We start from the raw sequence: 11,374 nt of genomic DNA, 5'->3' as shown, positions 1-11,374 counted from the left end.
CCTCCAAAATCTAAATCACTCTGCACATTTTAAATTGCCCCACCTGCAGTGCAGCATGTTTTCACCAAGATGATCAGTTAAGTGGTAAATCTCACTCTATTTCCAAAGTTGAATCAGGCCCATAGACCTCAGTTTTACTACTCAATTGATTGCTTTTAGGATTAAGGGCCGTATTCAATTTGAGGCGAAAAGTCAGTTTCGGCGAAAAAGTATCGTGGGTGACGTCATTTCGCCAGGCGGAAACTTTTCGCCGTATCCAATTCAAAGACTTTTCGTGTAGGCAGAAAGTCAATGCAATGGACCCGGTGGAAAAGTTTCGCCTATGAATAGCAGGCGGAAAAATTGCAGAATTGGGGTTTTGGGGTGCAATTCTGCAGGAACCCCCGTGCAGCCTTAAAACAGTCCCCCAAAGCTAAACTGCGTCAAAAGATTTAAAAAAAGACTTAAGAACAGCCCAAAAAATTACTTTCATTTTGGGGATGAAAAAAAAATCAAAGTTGGGGGACAAAGTTAAAAACTAGTGAAATAGACTCCAGGGGGAACCCCAAGTATGCCCCAGGTTTTCTTTTTATTGCAGGTGCTTGCGGCAGGTGGATTTTTCACGATTTTTAAAAATTCACTTTAGCAACTTTTAAATATGCTGACCCCCATTTTCATGTACCCCAAATTTGCAGGGACTAGTTATTTTCACCAAAAACAACAGCTAAATGCTATTCTTCACCACTTATACAAAGATGCTAATTACAACATACGAAGAACATTTAAGTACCCCAAATACCTTCAGCAGGACTGTTCGGGGGTATCCATAGTGATCCCCCATGTCAGTGCATCTTTTGGGGAGTGTTAGGCTGATTTCTCCAAATCTGACAGGACTTTTCGCCTGTTTAAGTTTCGCTGGGTCCGTTTCGCCTCCTTTCAAATTGAATACGGGGATAAGCGGGGACGCGCGTGATACTTTTTCGCTTGCAAAACATGAGATATGGGCGAAAAGTCCGGCAGGTGAAAAAGTATCGCGGGTGCGAAACTTATTGAATACGGGCCTAAATCTTCAAATATCTCATAGGAAGGCAACGTATGGCACTCCAGCTGCTGTGGATCTACACATCCCAGCAGTTTGTCTGTTTGGGCATCCTTAAACTGTGGCAAGTCATGGACCTGAAATATTTGAACCATAAGGGTAGTATACGAATTGCAAAATATTTTGGTATACAGTATATTCTATGTATGCAAATGTGACTATAGACCAGTGGCGTAAGTTCATCCCAGATGCCCGGAGACAAGTTATAATTTGGTGCCCCCCCGTCACAGCCGCTAATACTGTAATGTAGCAATTTGCATGCTGACAGGCTATAGATAGATGAAGGCAGCAGCTGATGGTATGATATGGAGCTCTCCACTATTGTATGGTGGCTTCTCAGGTGCTGGGAAGAGGTGCCATGTATTGGGCGGCCATTACGGTACATAGTTACAGCCCTAAGTGGGGTGAATATGTTGTGGACAATGGAGGAGGTGCCCCTTCAGAGCTGGAGCCCGGCGGCAGGCGCCTCCATTGTCTCCCATAGTTCTGCCCCTGCTATAGACCTTCTGGTCACATTATGGCCTGATTCAGAGTTGCAAGCAAGTTGTGGACGGATTTTGTGATTTCTTAGCAACTGCACATGAATCCGCTACTTTCAGCGATTCACGATCATACACATCTCAGCCGCATCTTCACTTGCAGCTAAGTAGGTATAAGTCATACTTACCTACTCTCCCGGAAAATGCAAAAGACTCACACATTTTTGGGTAATCCCATGCACCCCAAGAAGAGTGGGTGGATCTCCCACATCCTGCCCACTTCCTAGTGAAGTGGGCAGGATGGGGAGATAATACTGGTAATCACTGATCCATATGAATTGGGCAGGGGTAAAATGATGTGACTAGCCTAATGACGTGACAGCCTGACCCATGAAGTGGAAAGATGCATCACCTCTCCAGGCTTCTCCCAGAGAGGAGCAACAACAAAGCAGGCAAGTATGGTGTAACTTAGTGGCAGCTGAGCATTTGCATGTAAGCTAATGGGTCAATACAATTAGCTGCGAATCAGCGTGGCAACAGCCAATCTTTACTGCACCCTGAATTCGCTCAAAACTGCAAAAATTAGTGAATTTGGACTGAGTACAGGCCGCAGGGGGTGCGAGATGTGATGCCATTGCCAGCAACTTGCACCCATCACGGCTAATGGGAATGACCCCTAAGTGTTCCGTGTTAAAGGAGGGTAGACAGTATTGCTGGCTATACAGATTTATCCATGCGTAAACATCCAATTTCAAATGCATGCTGATAGTAATGACTGATTCAGAGATGCAGACTAATGCAATAAACGCAGCTGCGAAAATATGCTGTTTCCAAAGTTTACCCAACCATAGGGACACCCAATGCTGCCTTCTCATATCCGTCCAACGTCACGCACCAGCGTAAACACCGGTAACATTGACGCAGATCGGGTAGCCATGCAGCAAGTCTGACCTCTCAAACACAGCGTCTCGTCTGACGTCCAGAGAGCTCTCACGCTGCAAAGGAGATCACAATAGCTATTTTATGCAGCCCTTGAAACAACGTTTAAACGGTCAGACACCCCTGCATTTGCCTAGCCACCCCTGTTAACTCCCCCAAACGCTGACTGTCTTTCACTTTGTGACTGAATCCTCTGTGCGAGCGTAAACGCAAAACAATTGCTGCATGTGCACTCAATCTGCGTTAATATTGACATTGCGTATATCTTTGAATCACACCCTTATAGTATTTGGAGCTACATTGAGGCCCTCAGTGAAATTGAGCTAAATGCACTTTCTCTGCACCTGGAGTCTAGCTTTGCTTCATTCAAAAGAAGATATAAAATGTGTGCACCCTCCATGGAAAATCCATACACTTGCATAAATTCAGATTGTCAGGAGCAATTTAAAAAAAAAAAGGGGGCTGATTCAGCAGTGCGCTGCTGATCAGAATCCCGATTATAGGGAATATGCGCGTGCGCAGGACCCATTTCTGCGAGTGTGCAGAATGGGTCCCCTTCTATGCCTCTGCCTGATTGACAGAGGCATTTAAGGGGCGGCCGGCGTTCCTGGAAATGGGGCGTGTCCGTCCCGTTTTCTGGGAGTGTCAAGGCCAGGGTTGACGCATTGTCCTGGCCTCGCAAGCTGGCCAGCCTGAGTAAGCTGAGGCTTTCTCAGCTGGCTGGCGGCCCTGGCGCTGTACACCATTGCGACCATCGACCACCAATGGTCGCGATGGTGATCCCAGCCTGCGACCTCGGTCGCAGTGTTGGGATCGCATATGCAGCAGAGGGTGTCTACACCTCCTGCTGCATTTGCATAATAGCAAGGACGGAATTGCAAAGCTGCTGCGTGCAGCTTTTCAATTGCGATCCTTGCTGAATCACCCCCAAAGTACCATTTATGTCTTGTATAGTGTGCTTCTGTTCAGGAGGGGTGAAAGTGTAGTGACTAAATAAAAAAAGGCATCATGTCTATCGAGTTGGCGGCGGCTGAAAAGCTGCCTATTCAAATCCTAACGCCGATGAAGTGAAATCCAGACGGGCGATGAGTACCCTTACCACCCCATCTCCCCCATAACCCTCCCCTGGTGGTGCCTAACCCCCCCCCCCCGTCATTCTGGGTTACTGCGCATGCGCAGGTCTCCACTTTTTTCCAGTGTGCGGTGTGGTCCCCCGTTTCCAGGACCTTTTGCGCATGCGCAGTAGCAAATAATTGCTCAACTGTGCAAACATCAGCACTGCCGTAACCTTTGAATCAGATCCTTTGTGTTTAGTGATTCCCCCTAAGACATACCCCCTAAAATGACCTGCGTCTCTGCACATTCTATGTCTCCAGCCCCGCTTGTCACTGTGATTTAGCAGCTGGGGTAGAACTACAAGTGACAGCACAGCATTAAGGTGACACACTGATATATATATATATATATATATATATATATGTATATATATATATATATATATATATATGTATATATGTATATATATATGTATATATGTCCTACCCTCCAACATGACCCGTTCCATAAGGTACAAAACAGTCTTCTCCTGGACATCCCCCCTAAGTTATGATAGCAGCCACCTGTGTTGAACTAGGTAATTGATCAGAAGTGAGTTTCAGCACAGGTGGCTGCAATCATACATTAAGAGGGAAGTCCAGGAACAGATCATTTTGTACCTAATGGAAAGGGTCATGTTGGAGGGTCTGTATTATATACACACACTGACACGCACATTCTCTCTTATGTAGCCGGGCCGTGAGTCATGTGCGCCCTGTGTCTGTCTGGCCCCGCCCTTTTCCGTCACTTGGCAACTGTCCTCTTTGTGCCGTCGTTGTTACTGTTTACACCGTTACCCGGGAGACCGGCAGCCTGGTCCCGCTGAGCAGCCGCCGACCACCCGTACTGCACTATGTGAGTACACAGGGGCAGGATGGCTGGAACTTTAGAAAAAATATGGAAAAAAGATCGTATTAGATTCCATTTGCACTTAATTAGTTGAGATATCAGATGTAGTGGATATAAAATGTTACATGAAATAACAGTAATTGCATTAGATTGACACTGGCTGAGTAAGTTGCGAAGTACTGTTGCACATCTGCAGTTAAAAGAAAAATGTGGCTGCAATTAATGAGGGATTAAAAGGTGCTTGGAGGGTCACCTGCACTGACCGGTGATATTCCGTGTTTATTTTCTGTATAATGCCTTCACAGCAGTAATTAAACTGTGTTCTAATCGGCTGCCACTATAGGGATTTATGAGGTCATGGTTTGCATATCTTGTTGGTTTGCATGTGGGACAAGTCTTTCTCACTGGGATGACAGACATACACTGCATGCATTTTAACACTGGCGCAGACAATGAGCATGTGGTAGAATGTGATATGACACCTGTCTGTAATGTGATTTCCATTGCATTATGTTGGGGGAATTTGATATATGTTACAGGCTGATGTGATGTCTGAAATGAGGTGTATAAAAATAGAGCACAGATGGAATGTGTAAAGTAGGATGGGTGGTGTGATATCTAGATGCAATGTGATGGCAGGTTATACATGGCAATGTGCTATGGGCGGAATTGGGTTGTCAAAAATAAAACTGCTGCATACAAATTGTTTGCATGCTGTAAATCGTTTCTTATCTTCTTACGTGTGTCTTTGTGCTGTATAGCATGATATTGGATTATAACTAGTGGCAAAAGCAGTTTAATGTACAGATTACAATTAACATGCGTATTAGAGTATATATTAATGCAGTTTCTAAAACATGGGGGCATCTGATTGGCCACTTCCATACGTGCAGAGGCTTTTCTCTACCTTCTTCAGTCTATTAGACCAAAGGGTCTAATTATTATTCATTGCGGAAAAGTCCCAAATTTTGTTAGCACCACATAATGCAGCTATTTGGAATGTATTTTTAGCCCTATTTTATTAGTGGAGACACAAGCTCTGAGAAGAGCTCAGCCGACGAAGGTGAAAAAGTGAAGTGATAGTTTAAGCTTAGACAGTGCTGTGTGCTGGACTGCAGTGGGTCCAGGGAGGCTGCTGCCTCTGATCAGGAGCAGCAGCAGTTTCCTCTGGCTGTGCAAGGGTGGATAGGGGGGGGGGGGTGCAAATGCAAATCACCCCTTGACTTTCCACCCGCTGAGGCATTGCGGCACAGCAAATACTATTTTTTCACATTTTTTTTTTGTGAGGGGGCATCTACTTACATTAGGCCATGCCCCCAAAAGTACTGGGACATGGCACAGCTCTCTATGGCCCTGGCTGTGTGAGAGTCATGACTGGCAGTGTCACAGTGGCTATAGTCTGTAGACAGTGACTGTGTCACAGTAGTCTCACTCTGGAGTGGGTCTGGGAATGGACCCTTCCAGACCAACTCTGAGTCGAGAAGTGTCCACACGCCGCGGATAGCTGGCCTAGACACTTTGACTGTGCGGGAGCATGCTATGGTCCTTGTGTGGCTTCCAGGTGCCTGCAGCCCACCTTCCCAGGACCCCTCTGAAAGCGGAACATTTGTGTATCCTGAAAAATGTTTTCTGGATGCAGGGGTCACAGCACACATTCCAATATGATCCCATAAATTCCGGGATGTATAGTATCTCTATCCCAGACCCATCTGGAAAGTGTTTCATAGTGCTTAGTGACAGAGAGAAAATACAAGAACCTGAAGTGATTTAAAAAAAAAAATGAGCAATTAAGTAACCCCCTGGATTGCTGTGTCACCACAAATACACCTCACAGACAAGGAAAGCGCTAAAAGTTTTGAACAGAGGGCCTGATTCAGACCCGCTCGCAAGCGCTTGAGCTCTCGCAAGCGGGTCGATGGCGTGCAAGCCCCGGAGCGAGAGAGAAATTATCTCGCTCCGTGGCTCACTACAAAAGGGGCGGCTGTCGATGTTGATCGATAGCTCGCCCATTTTGTAGGCGTGGCAGTGGTTTCACAAACGGAGGCCTTCCCAAGCGAACGCCTGCCATTTGTGGGCGACCCCACTGACATCACCAGTGATGTCAGTGGGAGAGCTTCGCTCTCTGGGGCTTGCAGCCATGAGACCCTACCACAAGGGTCTCCTCGCAAGCCCCGATGGTCGCGATGGTCTGTACCATCGCGACCATCATCCCGGCCGCTCACAATAGCTGTGGGTGGTCACCCGCAGCTAAGCGAGCAGGCAGGAGGCCGCACAAAAAATAAAAAACACCCTGATTCAGCGTCCGTCTCTGAATAAGGCCCAGAGTCCACTATATTGAGCATCCCATGGGAAGACCCGATCAGTGTAATCCAGCTGCTCCCATGAGAACCCAATAATTGTAAATTAGCCTTTGAAAGGCCGAAAATATGTGCAGTACCCTATTCAGCTGGCATAAAGTTAGAAACAGAAAAAGAACATGTGTAATATACATCTATATACAGTTTGTAAGCTAGACTTGCCTACTCTCCTGGAACATCCGGGAGACGCCCAGATGAGCATAGCATCCTCCCGAATACTACCCACTTCCCTAATGATATGGTTTGCTCCTGGATCTCCATGTGGGGAATCAAATAATTAGGCAGGTATATATGAAACCAGGGGCGTAGAGAGCGCCGCCGGGCCCCGGTAAAGAGGGGGCATGGCCTAATCGCGGAAGTCATGGCCACGCCGCCTCAGCCCGGCGCAAAGCCATGGGGGGGCGCGATCAGGGTGATCGCTCCCCCCCCAGGCATAGGAGATTGCTATGGCTGCTGCTTAGCAGCCGCAAGCAATCTCCCGCTGCATCCCAGCACACGCTGGGCTGCTGCGAGGGAGGGAGGGGGGGGGGCGGCGCCGGACCCGGGCCCCCGCTGGGCCCTCTGGAAGCCCGGGCCAGGGTAAATTGTACCCGCTCTTCCCCCCTCTCGGCGCCGGTGTATGAAACTAAGGGCCTTATTCAGCGTGCACTGCTGAACGCAAATTCCTGATGATCGGGAATCTGCACAGGCGCATGACCCGTTCAGTGCAAGTGCACAACAGGTCTGCGATCCCGCACGGAGACTGGCAGCAGACTGTCAGTGATTGACAGTTTGCTGCCGTTTGTGGGTTAGGAGGGAAGAGGCCAGGATCTCCAAAGGCTGACGGAGATTTCCTGGCTTCTTCCTCTCATCTGCAGCGGCCGGCTGTGTGACCCCATGGGTCACCTTAGCCGGCCGATGTTCCGCAGAGTATCCGATGCTGCATTGGACAACGCAGCTCGCATAAGTAATGTAGCAGGAGGCGTGATGCGATGCCTCCTGTGCATTACCATATCTGCACAGACGGAATTGCAAGAGCTGCTTTCGAGCAGCTTTGCAATTCCGTCTGAAGCTGAATCAGTCCCTTAGACCATACATCTAACTTTTTTGTAAATTACATAGTACTCATCAGAAATTAGATAATATTATCTTTTATTTCTATGTGTCTGTAGCGCCGTACAGAGAAAAACTACTATAATAATACCTACAAACAATACCACTGTCCACCAAATAGACAGTACAATGGAGAAAATCAGACATTAATTGACACTAACTCATGTTAACAACTATATATTCATTGTGGGATCAGCTGTTCCTAAAACTGCTTTTAAGCAGTACATCTGCATGCATTTATCATTTAATAATTTTTAGAATTAGGTTATATTTAGTATGGTTCCACTGGCATTACCAGGTTGACATGACAATTAATTGCTTTTTATATGAGATTAAATTTATGTACTTTCAATTTATCTTTTCAGACAGCGCTTCATTATTCTATTTGTAATATTTTTTTTATTGGTAGGAAAGGTATAATCTATCCTGAGTTTGTAAGCGGCAGTCTGATAGCTTTAAATACAGCTGTGCAAAATTTCAGCGCCAGACTACGTTCATCTTTTTGTGTTCTTATACTATTGTCTGGCAGCAGAAACACATAATATGTCTCCTTTAAAGTGTTTATCAGAAAGATTAGAGAGACGTAATAGTTGTTTGAGGAATACACAAATATCATCAAATCATAACTATAGTGAGACTGAAAATGAAAATGTAGAGATGCACAGGCTGTTTAATAGATTAGAAAATGTATGCATAGATGAAACTAGACACCGGTGGGACCAGATAACCCTTCAAAAATATTTGGATAACGACTTGATACCAAGAGGGTTAATAATTTTGAAAACAGCTGCATTTAAGGATGATAAAAAAAAAATTACAGATGATTGGCACATAATCCTGGACAATTGTTCCAGAAACCTTATGCGCCTCCTTATTAAACATAGAGAGTCTAAAGTATTTGAAATACAAAAAGAAATTGAAACCATAACAGAATTATTGAAGTCATTAGCAGACAATGCAGAATATAAATTAAGAGATAGTAAGGTTAATAAGAATGTAGAGGAATATGAGAAGTCACTTATACAATTAAAAGATGATAAATTACTAAGGGATATGGGTGATTATGATGAAATAGAGGTTCGGACCTTTAATAGGTTAAAAAGGAATGACCTGGTTCCTAAGTATAGAACTAACAACAGATCCCTTGAGAGATCACACACTGTCAGATTTAAATATCGGGACGAGGGTAATGATAAAGATATATACAATCACAATGGAGGCACACTATCCAGAAATGGGTATAGAGACCAACACCAACATTACAAAACAAGGCAGACATTAAGTAAGGTCCCGTATCGAAATAGATTTGATATTTTAGAAAACGATGACTGTTCAGCACTGACACCAACAGTAAAATGGAAAAGTCTAATGCATTTAGGGGATAGGAAAAAATCTCTGAGAGAAAGTTTTCTATCACAGGGCGATTTTTTAGATGACAATCAACGCCACAGAGACCCCCCCCCATGTACAGGAATACAAATTGGGTCATGAGAAAAAGAAGGGAAAGAGAAACAGAGGATGTAGAGGAGGGAGAGGAAAATCCTACAAAGAATCTGCGTATAGTATAGGTGATAATGAGATTTACAATCTATCCTCAAAGAAACTGCTTAAAAACGATTTGACCCTTCTTAAAAAAAGGATGAATTTTGCACCTGCTTCCAGACCAAACATGTTTCATTTATTTGTTGATCTAAATAAATATGTCCGTACATTGAGTAGGAAAAGATATTTTGCCTTAAAGAAACTAAAGATGAAAGACATAGAAGAAACACCTATATTATTAGATTCAAATGATGAGGAAGGATTAAATATGTTGGAATTGTTATCAGAAGAAGGAGGAAATGTGAGTCCTATAAAGATCTTTGATATTAACACAAGTCCTATGCAGTATAGCGGACCATTTATAGAAAGTTTCTATAAATCTACTCTAGAAAACACTATGCGACAAAGCAGATAACACTATGCGTCCCAAGGGATAACCTCACTTGGGACCAACATTGGGCCCTAAAAGAACTAAGAGCAGACCCTGATATTATGATTAAATCAGCAGATAAGGGTGGTGGGATTGCTATATTAAATACTGAAGACTACCTAAAGGAGTCATATAGACAACTTCTGAATGATAGAATCTATCAGAGGTTGTCAACTAATCCCACCGCCCTGTTCCAAATGAGGATAAATCTGTTGAAAAAGGGACTTGCTGATGGTGCTATAAATAAAGACACTTTACATTTTTTACTTTCACTACACCCAGTAATTCCTACATTTTATTATTTACCGAAAATTCACAAGAACCTCACGTCACCACCGGGAAGACCTATTATTTCGGGGGTGGGTTCTCTCACTAACAATTTATCGTGTTTTGTTGATAGTTTTTTTTGCAAGAGCATGTTAAACGGTTGAAATCGCACATCAAAGACACTTAACATTTTTTGAGACTAATCAAAGATATTAAGTGGAAATCCACATATCAATTTATTACATGTGACGTAGATTCACTATATTCCAATATTCCTCATATTTTTGGGTTAGATGCCGTGGACCACTGTTTAAGATCTGATGACAATATCTCCAGCACACTTTTGGAGTTTATTCTAGATTCAATTAAATTTATTCTTGAACGCAATTATTTTGTATTTGATTTCAAACTTTTCTTGCAAATTATGGGCATGGCCATGGGAACCTGGTTCGCCCCTAGCTTTGCCAACCTCTATATGGGCAGATTTGAGGATCGGTACATATGGGGCAGCCAGTATGGGGCAAACCTGGTTCTCTATGGTAGATTTATTGACGACCTGTTCTTTATTTGGGAGGGGGACCATCAATCCATTGTCACATTCATGGAGGGTGTTAATCACAATGATTTTGGTTTACGATTTACGAGCACTTTTCACCCTGATCGTATTAATTTTTTGGATTTAGCACTATTGGCAATTTGGCAAGTACCAAAAATAATAATGTTACTGAAACTTATATTAAAAGTGTGGATCAAAATCGCTATCTCAATTATAGCAGTAATCTCAGAAGTTGGCGGAATAATATTCCTAAAAGCCAATTTCTGAGAATTAAGCGAAACTGTTCGGAGATGGAGACTTTTGAAAGGCAAGTTAAAGGAATATATGACTCCTTCTCCAAACAGGGATATCCAAAGAATCTATTGGATCAGGCATACAATGGGGTCAGAAAAAAAAGCTCCCTTTCTCAAACTAGGGAGGCCAATGGTCCATTTAATGAAAGGTCAACTACGTTCATAACCCAGTTCAATACATATCATCGTGATATTGGGAGGATCATAAAGAAAAGCTTTCCTATTTTTCGACTGGATGAGGTGTTGGGTTCATCCATCGAATTAAAAGATAATGTAATATTCAGGCGGGCGGAAAATCTTAAAATAAAACTGGTACCAAGCCTATTTAAGAACAGAATACAAGATAGTGTTCCCTCTAGCTCCGGCGGGAGGCAGGGTGCCGGAGCTAGAGAGGGCA

General features: G+C 43.9%; 1 protein-coding gene across 3 annotated transcripts in view; it reads left to right on the top strand.

The window, feature by feature from the left end:
• Positions 1–4,229: 4,229 nt before the first annotated feature.
• The window catches only part of NEK10 (NIMA related kinase 10), a 347,660-nt gene continuing 340,515 nt past the window's right edge, over positions 4,230–11,374 (top strand). For all 3 annotated transcript variants that reach the window (XM_088463509.1, XM_088463508.1, XM_088463507.1), the window contains exon 1: positions 4,230–4,446. The gene's annotated coding sequence lies outside the window, so the exon portion shown is untranslated. The remainder of the gene's footprint in view (positions 4,447–11,374) is intronic.

Source organism: Taudactylus pleione, unplaced genomic scaffold, assembly GCF_031769625.1.
Source record: "Taudactylus pleione unplaced genomic scaffold, aTauple2 ptg000053l, whole genome shotgun sequence".
NCBI classification, from domain to species: domain Eukaryota; kingdom Metazoa; phylum Chordata; class Amphibia; order Anura; family Myobatrachidae; genus Taudactylus; species Taudactylus pleione.
The sequence above is the reverse complement of the archived record's forward strand: the minus strand, read 5'-3'. Positions and strand labels throughout refer to the sequence as shown.